Consider the following 13580-nt stretch of genomic DNA (forward strand, 5'->3'; position numbering starts at 1 on the left):
CATAACAGCAAAAGAAATTGCCGAGCAGCTCGATGTTGACATCAGTCTGCTCACTATCCGAAGGCGACTTCACGAGGCTGGACTGAAGATCACCAGGGTTGCAATGTGGGCTTGTTGGTAATGCATCTTCAAGGGGAGTATGGTAGCGCGATTCAAAGACGGGACAAGAGAAGACACAAAGGGACACACATAGCGCTAACTTCCAACACTGTTTATTGTCGAAAACCAGGTCGTACTTATACACTCAGAGAACATGAGTCACAGCCACGTGAACAGATTAACAATCAGAGTGATACATTTTGTGATAAGTTATGCCATGCGCAAAAATTTCAGTTCTTTTTCAGAGAGAGCCAATGATGGTTTGCTGATACATGTATCCCCAAGGGCATCAATCTGCTCGGTTTCTATTATAAGTCTAGTGAGTTCGCACTTGCTTCTACCGGTAGTGGTTGTTGATTCGAAGAGAGGGGAGCACTTATGTTGCTTACAATGAAGGGAGAGAGAGCCATCTGATACAAGGTTGTCGATTTTATTTTTGTGTTAGCGCAATCTATCATTTATGCATCTGCCCGACTGTCCAACGTAATACTTCCCACACGATAAGGGCACACGATATACAATTGAAGTCTTACATTCTCTGAACTTCTTGTGTTTAACTTGACAGCTAGGGGCACTTTCTTTTCTGGTCTTGTTTTCCTGCACAGGCTGATTAGTTTGTTGGGTGCAGAAAAAACCACATCAGTGTTTCCTCGGCGAGCAATTTGCTTTAGGTTGTGCGACAACCGGTGGATATACGGTATCACTGTTGGTCTTTTTTTCTCTCGGTTCCTATCTCTTTCCGCTCGTTCAGCAGTCCCTGATTGCTGCACTTGCCGAAGTATTCCCTCTGCAACTGATGTTAGTACATGATTGGGATAACCTGCTTTATGCAGCCGCATGGCTTGTTGTGTGAAGGCTTCGTCAGCGCAATGATGGCATGATTTAGTAAGTGCGTTAGTGAAACACATTTTCGCAATTCCTCTTTTTACCAGTTTCAAATGGGCTGAATGATATGACAACAACGGTTTATTTGTCCGGGGATGTAGCACCAGCAAGTTAGTTCATCACCGAAGGTAAATTTAATATCCAGAAATTTGAACTTTTGTTCTATAGGCACTTCGAACGTTACTTCTAGAGGACAAAGGCACTCGCGTATAATATTACTAATAGCTGAACACTCTTTGTCAAAGTTGTCTTGCTGAACATTCACAAACACCAAAAAATCATCAACAAATCGAAATATTTTAACAACTTTTGTATCATTGATGCGTGAGCACAGGTCTCTGTCTAGCTTGGCTAAGTACAGGTTGCTTAAAACAGGCGCTAAGCAGGATCCTATACAGATCCCTTGTTTTTGAAGGTACGCAATGTCATTTCTTTGCAGAAATGTTGACTTCATGTACAAGTCTAAAAGTTCTAAAATATATTCAACGGTTGTGCCCGCCTTCGTGCTAAATCTTCCTGTCCCAAATTCATCTATACATGATTGAACACAACTTAACAATTCATTCTGCGGCAAAGAATAATACAGGTCCTTAACATCTGCTGAGAAGGCCTTTAGTCCCGCGTTACAGTTGGCGTCTACAAAGGCTAACACTTCCTCGGAATTTCTCGTGATGAACGGATCCTTAATCTCGAGCAGGTTAAGCTTGTCTAATAAATAGACTGCAATAGATTTCTGTCATGTGCCTTTCTCCGATACTATTAGTCTGAACAGGACACCTTTTTTGTGTGTTTTCGCACTAAAAAAAACCTCTAGACTGTCATTCTTGCTTTATCCTATTGATTTCAATACTTTATCTAGGTTCATGTCCCGGCACATCGATACAGCTCCCGGACAAATAAACATCGCTTCCCCGGACAAATAAACCGCTGTTGTCATATCAATCAGCCCATTCTAAACTAGTAAAAAGAGGAATTGCGAAAATGTATTTCACTAACGCACTTACTAAATCATGCCATCATTGCACTGACGAAGCCTTCACACAGCAAGCCATGCGGCTGCATGAAGCAGGTTATCCCAATCATGTACTAACATCAGTTGCAGAGGGAATACTTCGGCAAGTGCAGCAATCAGGGACTGCTGAACGAGCGGAAAGAGATAGGAACCGAGAGAAAAAAAGGCCAACAGTGATACCATATATCCACCGGTTGTCGCACAACCTAAAGAATATTGCTCACCGAGGAAACACTGATGTGGTTTTTTCTGCACCCAACAAACTAATCAGCCTGTGCAGGAAAACAAGACCAAAAAAGAAAGAAAGTGCCCCTAGCTGTCAAGTTAAACACAAGAAGAAGTTCAGAGAATGTAAGACTTCAATTGTATATCGTATACCCTTATCGTGTGGGAAGTATTACGTTGGACAGTCGGGCAGATGCATAAATGATAGACTGCGCGAACACAAAAATAAAGTCGACAAACTTGTATCAGATGGCTCTCTCTCCCTTCATTGTAAGCAACATAAGTGCTCCCCTCTCTTCGAATCAACAACCATTAGCGCTAGAAGCAAGTGCGAACTCACTAGACCTATAATAGAAGCCGAGCAGATTGATGCCCTTGGGGATACATGTATCAGCAAACCATCATTGGCTCTCTCTGAAAAAGAACTGAAATTTTTGCGCATGGCCTAACTTATCACAAAATGTATCGCTCTGATTGTTAATCTGTTCACGTGGCTGTGACTCATGTTCTGAGCGTATAAGTGCGACCTGGTTTTCGACAATAAACAGTGTTGGAAGTTAGCGCTGTGTGTGTCCCTTTGTGTCTTCTCTTGTCCCGTCTTTGAATCGCGCTACCATACTTCCCTTGAAGATGGACTGAAGTGTCATGGCGCCGCAAGAAAGCCCGTTCTTACGGCAGCTCACTTTCAGAAACTGTTACAATACACTAACCGTCACAGAAACTGGACAACACACCAATGGCAGCAAGTGATATTCAGTGACCAGTCCACGTGCTCCACTTGTTGGAATCAGCGCCTTCGCGTCTGGAGCGTCGCCGGTTCGCGGTAAGAATGGCATGCGCATGCTTTTTTGAGCATTTTAAAATTTACTTTTTTCTTTCCGGCAGTTACGACGAGAACAACGTCTGGAACTTTGCTGCCAGCGGACGTGTCTCCGTAAATGTGTGGGGTGCCATGAGTTGCGCAGGTCTTTGCCCGCTGTACCGAATTCCAGGGCGGCTGACAGCTGAAGCCTACAAAGAAATTTGTGACACCACTCTCCTTCCGTATGCAATTAAGGGACGCTTTCCAGATGGCTGCTCTTATTTTCAGCATGACGGGTGCCCCCCCACACAAAGCATCTGTTGTGCACGAGTACCTGAACAGCACTGTCATCGCACAGCTGGAATGGCCACCATGAATTCCGGACCTTAACATTATTGAAAAAATATTTGGGGCATTATGAAAACTAATCTAGCTCGCGTGCCTCTGAAAACAGGGAATCCTGAAACGTTTTGGCAAGCAGTAGAAGCAGAATGGAATTGAATTCGTGCAGAGCCGGCTATTGCAGAGTCACTCTACGCATCATTGCCCAGAAGAATTGAAGAGCGGCAAAGGGAATGAGGGTACCCTATCAAGTGCTGAAGGCATGTGGACCCATTTCTGAATCGGGCAGTATCAACAGATATTAGATTCCATGTCATGGGCAAGTGCAAAGGGCTGAGAATAACTATTTTTGCAATTAATAATATATTTACAAGTGTTATGCCTTATTTCTTTTGACTCTTTAAAAGAAACTTTTCTGACGGCAGGCAAATAGTGATGGTGGTGGTGGTAACAACTTTATTGAGATTCTGCTCAGTTATCTGGCAGGCCCGAGTCCTAGGATGGCCCCTCAGGAGGAGCGAACCTTTCGGCCCATGCAACTAGAAACGAACGGCAGTGTTAAATAGTGAACCAGTTGATAGTATAATAGCACAGCTGCAACAAAAAGAAGGTACAGTGGATGTCACCGTCGTTTTTGTGGACTCCTGAACTGGGTCGTGGGGCAAGGGGTGAAGGAAAGCACGGAGAAAATGCGTGGTGGAGGGTACCGGTACAGTGATGGGGGCAGTTGACACTGCTTTCGTGCTGTTAATATGAAAGTGTGGATTGTACATGACATAGATCAGTAAATGATATTTCATGAATTCACCTAAGCAAACCCAAGTATGAGTATTCGGTAACCGTCATCCTCCCATCTGCACCATTCCGGTACCCCACAACCTAGAGTGGCAGAGACCGTGCTTCACTTTATTGTTTTTCCACCATTCACTGTTTTGCTAACGAAAATGCACGCGTATAGTTGTCCCTTTTAACGAAGTATAGGACCACACCTAAGAGCAGGATAGAGAAAGCCTCTTTCCATTCCTATGATCGACTACTTCTGACGGTTTTCAGTGCCGCTTTTTTTCTGTATGCTGCCGCCGTCGCCGCATTTTTCTGCCGATCACCCATATATTGCTTTCGCGTTAATTTCGAACACCTACGGAGCTTTTACATGTGCTGTCCGCACCCAGCTAATAGGCGCGGTAGTTTGCTGTGCAAAGGAGGAATTAAGGAAAAATGTTAACTTTGACATCATCATTAGTGAGAAGAGTGCCCGATCTGTGCAAATGCTTGAAGGTCACGGTAGCTATCGCAGTTTCATTCCCGCAAGAGAAAAAAAAAATGCCGTGCAACGGCTATTTCTAGCAAGGGCTGAAGCTCACACGACAACTTTCCAACTGATTGCGTACAGTCGCACAGGAACAGATGTACAATACAGGCGGTGTCACTGCTGCCTGTTTTTTTTTTTGGGGGGGGGGGTGGGGGCGTAAGAAAATAGCGAAAAGCTTTGAGTTGCTAGACGGGAGTGACAGCTGCTCAAGGAACAGCAAAAGAGAGAGGCAAGCTACCCGATGTTTCCCTCTCGACTGATGGTGATGACGTAACGTGGCACCGCTCCTAGTTTCGGTCTCAGCTCGAGCGATCACTTTCGAATTGATAGCGATTCTACAAAGACGCTATCTCGTGGATCAGCCTAGTTTTCCTGGTGCACTATTCCCTGGACCGGCTCAGTTTATACGGCAAGATTACGACTGAGCGGACCCCTCAAACCACGGGAGGGAAAAAAAAGAGTGCTTCCATTCATGAACGGAATTGGGTGCGCGAAACTGAATATTTCTAGCACGGACGATACCTACAGGTATTCTTTGTTGCTTTACTGCGTAATTTCGCTGAGAAAAGAGCAGGCAATCGGCACATCTGCAGGCGTAATCCAAATGACGATATGTAAGACGATTGGATCCACCAGTGCTTTCCTGCGTGTGGGCAATTCGCCACCAAAACAGCAGCAGCATCAGACACAGTAAGCAAAGCCCGGGGGAATTCGCCTATAGAATGTTTGGCTTTAAAAAAGCGAGCAGCAGTTTTCACACGTGACGGCTAGATAACCAGACGAAAGTCGACGCCGGTGAAGCTAACACTAAAAGCGAAACTCTCGCGTGCTGCGATTTTACTAAAACGGAAAGCGGCGCTCCAGCGAAATATTTGTTCAATGGCTCGCTGCGCTGAACACAAACTGACCTATCAGGTGACTCGCAGATGTATCAAAGCGCGTTTTAAGTGGCCCCCTTCAGCCATCGTCGAACGTCACGAAAGTTCCGTCGACATATTCACTTCCGAAATGACAGGATATATAAAACATACAGGTTCATTTTGTTTAAACTCGTTATGGGAGTCAAGTACTAACCAGTGCTTCGCATCTCAGGCATATGCTATTCGACGTGATTGTTTTAGTGGAAACCTGACCATTGAAAGTTATCTGTGGCAGAGAGCCCACGCTTGTTATGTAAACTTAATTAGATCATTTTAGTATTTAAGTTTGTATTTATCGAGTTCAGGACATATTATACTTCAGGAATCAAATCCGAGCAGTAAAGAGCTCACAAAGTTTACAAAATACAGGTGCTTGCAACCTGTTTCAACCAGTACGTCCTGAAATTACGTGCTGAGATGCGCTAATCTGTCCTTTAACACTTTCGAGTACTGCGTTTTTTTTTTATTTGCGGTAATCTTTGTGACATCCCGAAACTACGCTATTGCCTTGCCATGAATTGCTTACCCATTTATGATCGCCAAGTTCATTTCAAGAAAACTATGAGAGGACAGTGTTGTGCCTTTTCAAAAAAAAAGGTCTTAAACACGCCTTCTGAGCCATCACATGGTCTTAAGGAAAGGCTGCGTCGCCGAATGCTGCCACAGCGTACTTTGTATAAGTGCGGAGACGTATCGATGATTGTAAAACGCGCAGTCAGACGACTTAGTCAGCAAACAGTACAGCGTAGAGGAGGTCATCTTATTCATCGTGGCCGTAAGCTTACTTATGTACACTGAAGGATGACAGCTTCTCCTAGAGATTTCCAGTTACCCCTGTCTTGCATTAGCCTGTTCTAACGTGCGTCTGCAAATTTCCTGACTTCCTCACACCACTCATTTCTCTGCCGTCCTCAGCTGTGCTTTCTTTCTCTTGACACTCACTCCTCGCACAGTACGTACGGTGGTCCAGTCCTTGCCCTTAGTTTGCGAAGTTGTCATGGCTAAGTGTATTCGAAGTCGCAAATTCTTGTAAGTATGCTTCAGGCCACCCCTTGAGCTAACCAAAAAGCAATTGAAAAGGTTAATTTCACAGAAAAACTAGTGTTAATTGTTTGAACGTTACAGCCTGAAGCCGTCAAAGACCAGTTGATTAGATACACATAAAATTTTAAGGGCTAGTGCATTATCATTGTGATTATCTATCGTCGCAAACGGCATGCTTGTCTGGAACTCGTAAGCGCTGTTTGCCGGACTAAACAAAGAGAAAAAAAGAATGTCCGCACATGGTCACAATTAAAGACTGAGGCAGCAAAAGTTTGTTTCTATCTAGCAGTTACTGTCCCGCTGGAATCTGTGTTCTTGCTGCAGTGAAGCGCAAAGGTAGGGAAAAATGACTAAAAAATGTAACTCCACAATAGGCGGTGTGTACTTGGCACCGTGGTGATTCAGTGACAGACGCAAAGTTCAACTGCTAGAGTGCTTTAAGCGCCGTGTTTCACGGAGGCGAGCCTTTTTCCTTGCAAACGTTTGGGCGTAGCCTGTTTCTTCGCGTTCGCGCCTGGCTGTGAAATTTCATTAAGTAGACAAGACCGAAGTTGTCCGCAATTACGTCTTATACTTCTCAACCTCAGCACGGAAAAGCTGTCACTCATCTACGGTGCGTTCTTCCCGCACTTTGGACATATGTGCGACGGTTGTAAACCCTCGAACAACATGAAGCGGAACATTCAAACTCCTTTCTAATGCCGAAGTGGCTATTCGTAGACATGCGCTTTCAGCCTACCAGGGTACAGCGAAAACACGCGTTCTGCGAACAAGCTTATTGTTACATACTAGCGGAATCACTCAGCATGTCACAAATAACCACTGCTTCACAACAAATTAGGCGTTGCTTCTCAGTACAGGCCCACTACGGTGCTATGAACTGAAGGTCTCGCGTACTAAATGCGCCCTCCAGTAACTTACCTTCGCGGTGAAGGATACTGATGTATCTTTGAGAGGCTGGATGTATCCAGGGCTGTTCGAACCTCACAAAGAATTCGGCGGTAGAAATCACCGTCCCCGCTCTCGATGCAAATACGGTCGCTACGGTTTTCTTCGCTGACGAAAGGCGAGGAGGCGCGATCCGGAAACGAACACACCAACAAATGCGGTTGGCGTTTCCAGTCGGGCTGCCTGATTGTCGCCTTGGCGACCGAGCGTTGTGATAAGAACGTCGCTCTCAATCTGCCGGTCTTGCTATAGTGGCGTTTGTGCGGAGCGACTAATCGCTCTTTATTTTCTTTTGCCGCGTCCTTACTGGCATATTTACGCGTTCGAAGAATAAAATGTGGTTGGGTAAAAAAAGCGAAAAGTATGACATACAGAAGGAAAAATAACAAGAGGGGACGCTCGGCGAAAACAGGACAAGAAATACTTCACTCTACACTCTAAGAACAATTTACACCCTTTGGCGTGCCCCTTCTGCCACACAACGATAATCGTCATCTGCCTTGATGCGTTTCCTTTCTTTAACGCTGCGAGCCCGCAACTTTCCCGTAACGAACGGCACGCGCGTTATCAGAAGGGGCACTCCAAAGGGTGTAAACTGCTCTATGCTCCCGGCAAAAGAAAAAAATATATGCCCATAAATTAAATTAAACTATCCGACTCCCTTCTGTTGCTTAGCAACAGGCGAATCGGCGAATGACGAGCCAGATGCATGCGTCATTCGTCAGACCAATGCCTCCTTTACAAGATGCTTGCCGCGTGAGCTGAGAAGCTAGTTCCAACCCTTCTCCTATTTTGGCTTCTTCACCAGGATCGGCTGCGAGTGCTACTTGCGACAGCTGCTCCAAACTTGAATCGCGTTTTCCTGCCTCCGAGATTTCAGCGGCGTTTATGGCGACGCTGGAGGCAGGACGCGCGGTCCCTCGTCAAGCCATTGGTCCAGCGCGCACCAGCCTAGTAGTCGTCCCTTCCTCCGCAACAGGAAGTAGGGTCAGCAGTAAGCGCCATCTCCCTGCGACTAGCCTGAACTACAGGAATCTCCGCTCTAATGCGAAAACTAGCCACGCCACAGAGTTTCCTACAAAAATTACTACAGCGAACTCTGGCGCTGCAGTCGTTGTGCTACCATGGGAATGATGGGAAGTACGTGAATTTGTCTGATCTTCGTGCTTGTGGATTCAGACGTTTTTGTGGCTTTATACATTACGCTATATAAATCTTATTGTCATACATTTCAGCGCAATCTATTTTCTTCGAAGTGCGCAAGACGCCGGGAACGCGTACAATTGCTAATAATTGCAACGATTGAACTTGTCCAGGTGGGCAAATCGAAACACGCCAAGCGTCTCAAGGCACTGGCATGCCCACGATAAATTCATCAGGGCGTTTCATTCGCTTGTCGATACATGCGTCCGTGGCTTAATGGTTTCAATATCAGGCTTCTGTGCTAGAGTCCCTTTGTTCGAATCCTGCCGTCGGGCAATTTTAATCATGTTTATTTAATTATTTGTTACGCAATACACTGTTAAAAATGACGAGTTTACAAAGTCATAAAGCCGTTTGAAGCCAAAACGACGAAGTTTAGGCAAATCCATGTACTTCCCATAATTCCCATGCTGGGACAACCGCTCCCATTGCAGCTCCCATAGACACTAACGCCAGAGTTAACTCTGGTAATTTTTGTAGGAAGCTCTATGAGCCACGCGGCAGGCATCTAGTATAAGAGGCAATGGTCAGACCAATGCCTCCTTTATTACATGCCTGCCGCATTCTCCGGTAAACTCGATCCGTGGCCTCTCCCTTTTCTCGTCTCCGCGAAAAAGCAACGAGTGCCTCTCGTGGCGAACGCCTGCAACTTGGATCACGTGCTACAGCCTCTGAGATTACCATGGCATTTGTCACCGTCTCGGAGGCCCGCAAAAACACTCGTTAACAGACACCCGCATATGAGCCTCGCATATCGGCGCTGCCCACACGCCGGCGGAAGCATTCGGCCACCGCTGCCGCCGCCACCGGAAGTTGAAAAGGCAATGAGCGCCGCCTCACGGAATTTGTGCTGAACTAAGGAAACCGCCGCTACAATGGGAAATCGAGAGACGCGGGGAGCACATAGAGAAAGAAATTTCAACAAGAGCGGACACTCCCATAGAGCCCAGCGGCCGAAGTGACTGTAGCGCACTAAGCGGACGTTGTTGACTCTTTCCGGTTTCGTTTTTGGGCGCGCGCGTTTTGAACACCTGTTGGTACACGCCGCGCCGGCTCCGCTGCTCGGCGCGGCATTCATTTTTTTTTTCGGTTCTGCTGAATGTCGCGTGGCCTTGGCGTGGAATCGTTTCATTATTAAGTAGAAATGATTGCGATAGAGCTTTACAAGACTGCGCCGAATCTGTCGGCTGCAATTTCATAAAGAAAACGAAAGACGTCTTCTGAAATGATGAAATGTTTATTTTGCTCTATATAAATGCTCGTTCCGGGCTTCTTTTGCATTCATCCAAAGTTGTGACACCAGGTAAGCAGCAGTCGTTGCCGTACGATGCTCCACCGGATTCCATCAGCTGAAAGAAAGTAAATTACAAGCATGTATCATTTCGGTATATTGACCTAACAGGAGTATTGCGTGTAGAGGCGAAACGCGCTAAGTGGTGAATGAGCGGCATTACAGATAAATTCACTTTTAGGTACATTTCGCAGCAGACTCTTCCCAAACAATGCCATAAAATCTGAACATCCGACTTTCAAGCACCCCTCCTTTCCCGGGCATTATTTCCTGCACTTTAAGTGCACAAATACACGGGTGACTGCGCGTTTCCAAAACAACTTGGCCTCAGTCGACACGATGGTACGCCAAGTACACAAAGGTGGCTACAACACAGGCTCAGCCAGACCGTGTTACACGCTCGCAGAATGCATTCTAATCGCACTCAAGTGAGACTCGTGGGTGCAAAGCCTGTTTTCAGTCGCTCAGAATACATAAATGTCATGTTCTTGAGCTCCTCCGTGTTATCTTTTACGCGTCCTGCCGGCGAATGCAACACTCCCGTGTTATCACTCTCGGCAATCGCTCGTCGCGTTTTCGAGAAGCGTGAGTACCGAAATAAGATATATGTTGTTGCAGGGCTATAAAATGCGCCACAAACTTGTCCCACTAAAATTCAGTACACGCAAAAGTAACTCACCATGGCCGGCTTGCTTTTTTGCTAACAGCTTCACAACCCCAGGCGCGGTGAGCAAGCCTCAAGATATCCCAAAAAGTTACCTAACAAATTACGATACTTTTTCCGGTCAGAGAATCCGTCACGAACTTCTACCAGTAAGATTCAGTACACGCGAAACTACCTGCGGCACAGAGCCGAGCTGCTTTTCGCTAACTGCGTCAATAAGCCGGGCGCGGCAACCGTGCTTCTAAACTACCCCAAATATAACGACGCTAGCTACAATAATGTTGGGGGCCACAGAATGCGCGAAAACTTGTCTGTCTTAGGCGCTACGACGTAGTACACGCATGTACTACGTACACGCGCAAATGCGTCACACAGCCGAGCCGGTTTTCGCTTACTGCGTCAATAAGCCGGGCGCGGCAAGCGTGCCCAAAAACTGCCGAAATAAGTTACAGTAATGTTGGGGCTCATAGAAAGCGTCGCAAACATCTGCCAGGACGAGGCATTAACTCAAATTAACTGCGCCAGGACGGCGGTGCTGTTTTCGCTAACTGCGCCACTCGAACTAAGCCTAAATGTGATTAAAATGAGCCGCACACTGTCGAACAGAATTTCTCACCTTGCCGTAGTCCAGTAGTGCAGTGGTGCCGCGTCGAAATGCAGACGACACGCAAGCATAGAGAAGGCCGGGAGCCCAATAAAATGGGCTATATCCAAAACAGACGGGTCGCCGAGCACGCGAGCTTCGCACGTACGACCATTCTCGCTCACTCCTGCGGCTTGTCTGGCGCATGACGTATGCACGCGCGTCTGGCCTGCCGCTAGCTTGTTGCTAGGCAACGCAACAAAAAGTTGCAAAGTATAAGTTCATTTACACGCAAAACTTTTTCACTTTTAGAGGGAAGGAATAAAAAAAATAAAACGTTGTCTGGAAGTTTATTTCACATTCTTTTTTTCTGATGCTCGCGTCAACTAACGGATGTTGTTCAAACTAGGCGTGACGTGTTTCCTGTTGCCAGTTTTTGAAGAGTGTCCCCTCTTGTTGAATTTCTTTCTCTATGGGGAGCATCTAGTAAAGGAGGCATTGGGCAGACATACCGCCGGAGCTAGCGAGACCGGCGGCGCATCTGAGCGTTAGCATGTTCGGTCGCGCCCGTGTGCCCGTTTTCCTATTTTTGGATTTAGCCTGGTTTTGGGGACTCCCAGCGAATTCTTGCGTTCCCTCTGAACTTCGACATGGCACCACTGCACTATTGGACTACGGCAAGATGAGAAGTTTTGTTCGACAGTCTGCGGCACAGTTCACGCAATTCGGCTTACGGCACGGCACCTAGGCTAGACTTGCGACGCAGTTAACGAAAAACCGCGCGGCCGTCGTGGCGCAGTTAATTTGAAATAATGAATCGTACTGGGAGATGTTCGTGACGCTTTCTATGCGCCCCAATATTAGTTCAACTTATTTAGGTAGTTTTTGGGCACGCTAGTCGCACAGGGTGCTGTGACGCAGTTTCGCGTCTATAGTGCATCTTGCTGCGACAAGTCTTGGCACTTTTTGTGACCGCCAGCATTATTGTAAAGAATTTCGTTACTTTTTGCGGTACTTTTCAAGCGCAGTGGGCGTGCCTGGCGCTGTGATGCGGTTAAGGAAAAGCAGCTCGGCCGTGGTGCGCAGTTAAGTTTCGCGCTTTAATGAACTGAGAAGTTCATGGCGCTTTTTCTGACGCCTAACTTTGTCGAAAATTGTTTTCGGTAGTTTTTTTGTTACGAGGTATGCTCGCGTGCCTGTCGCGACGCAGCGACAGCGAAAAGCAGCTCGGCCGCGGTGACAACGTTACTTTTTCGCGTACTGAATCTTACTGCGACATGTTTCTGACAATTTTTATGGTTCCGCAACAATTTAAGACTTCTTTCGGTACTCGTGCTTGTCGAAAACGTGACGAGTAATTGCCAAGAGTGATAACACGGGAGCGTGTTGCTTGCGCCGGCAGAACGCTCGAAAGATAACGCGAAGGAGCTGAAACGCCAGGAACTAGTAACTCGAAATTTCTGTCTTCTGAACGGCACCCATGGCTTGAGTGCGAGTAGACGAAATTGTGTGAGCGTCCTGCACGTTCTGGTTGAGAGCCTGTGCTGTGGCCACTTCTGTGTATTCGTGGCGTACTATCATGTCCGTTGTAGCCAAGTTCTGGAAACGCGCAGTAGCCCGTGTATGCGTTCCATTAAGGTGCAGGAAATAAGGCCCGGTAAGAGGGGAATGCTTGGAAGTAGAATGTTTTCGTGGTGTGTACGGTATTGTTTGGGATGAGTCGGGTATGTTCTACGCCGTGTGTGGAAAAGCGAACTGCTTTTGTTTGTAATGCGGGCCATTCACCACTTTCGCACGCTTCGTCTCTACACGCATTATCCTTGCATGTTAATACCAAAATGACACTTGCTTGTAATTCAATTTTTTTCAGCTGACGTCGTCTGGTGGAGCTTCCTCCAGAAACTACTGCTGCTTGCCTGGTTCCACAACGTTGAATGAATGCACAAAATGCCCGCAACGAGCATTTGTATGGAATAAAATAAACCTTTCCTCATTTCACAAGGCGTCTAGCGTCTTTATGAAATTGCACGTGGCACATATTCGATGGAGGCTTGTAAAAATCACTCGCAATCAATTTTAATAATAAAAAAATGGCTGTGGCTTAGCTAAGGTTAAGCCCAGGATGCGGAGCATACTAGCCTTTATTTTAGTTGTTGAACCACTGTTTAGCCTGGTGAACTGCTGTTGCGTGGCTATATTTGGTTCGGCTAGACGAAGAAGCAACTCATGCGTTACTCTGCTTCGCCTTCA

The 13580-nt window shown here is 46.5% G+C and overlaps 1 protein-coding gene across 12 annotated transcripts in view; it reads right to left on the bottom strand.

Annotated features, from left to right (window-relative positions):
* The window catches only part of LOC139050387 (uncharacterized), a 71571-nt gene extending 63704 nt beyond the window's left edge, over positions 1-7867 (bottom strand). For 3 of the 12 annotated variants that reach the window (XM_070526657.1, XM_070526650.1, XM_070526656.1), the window contains exon 1: positions 7563-7856. The gene's annotated coding sequence lies outside the window, so the exon portion shown is untranslated. Of the gene's footprint in view, positions 1-7562 lie in introns of all 12 variants that reach the window. The other 9 variants (XM_070526655.1, XM_070526662.1, XM_070526653.1 and 6 more) reach the window with 6 other exon arrangements.
* Between the last annotated feature and the right edge of the window lie 5713 nt (positions 7868-13580).

Source organism: Dermacentor albipictus, chromosome 10 (genome assembly GCF_038994185.2).
Source record: "Dermacentor albipictus isolate Rhodes 1998 colony chromosome 10, USDA_Dalb.pri_finalv2, whole genome shotgun sequence".
Taxonomy (NCBI): domain Eukaryota; kingdom Metazoa; phylum Arthropoda; class Arachnida; order Ixodida; family Ixodidae; genus Dermacentor; species Dermacentor albipictus.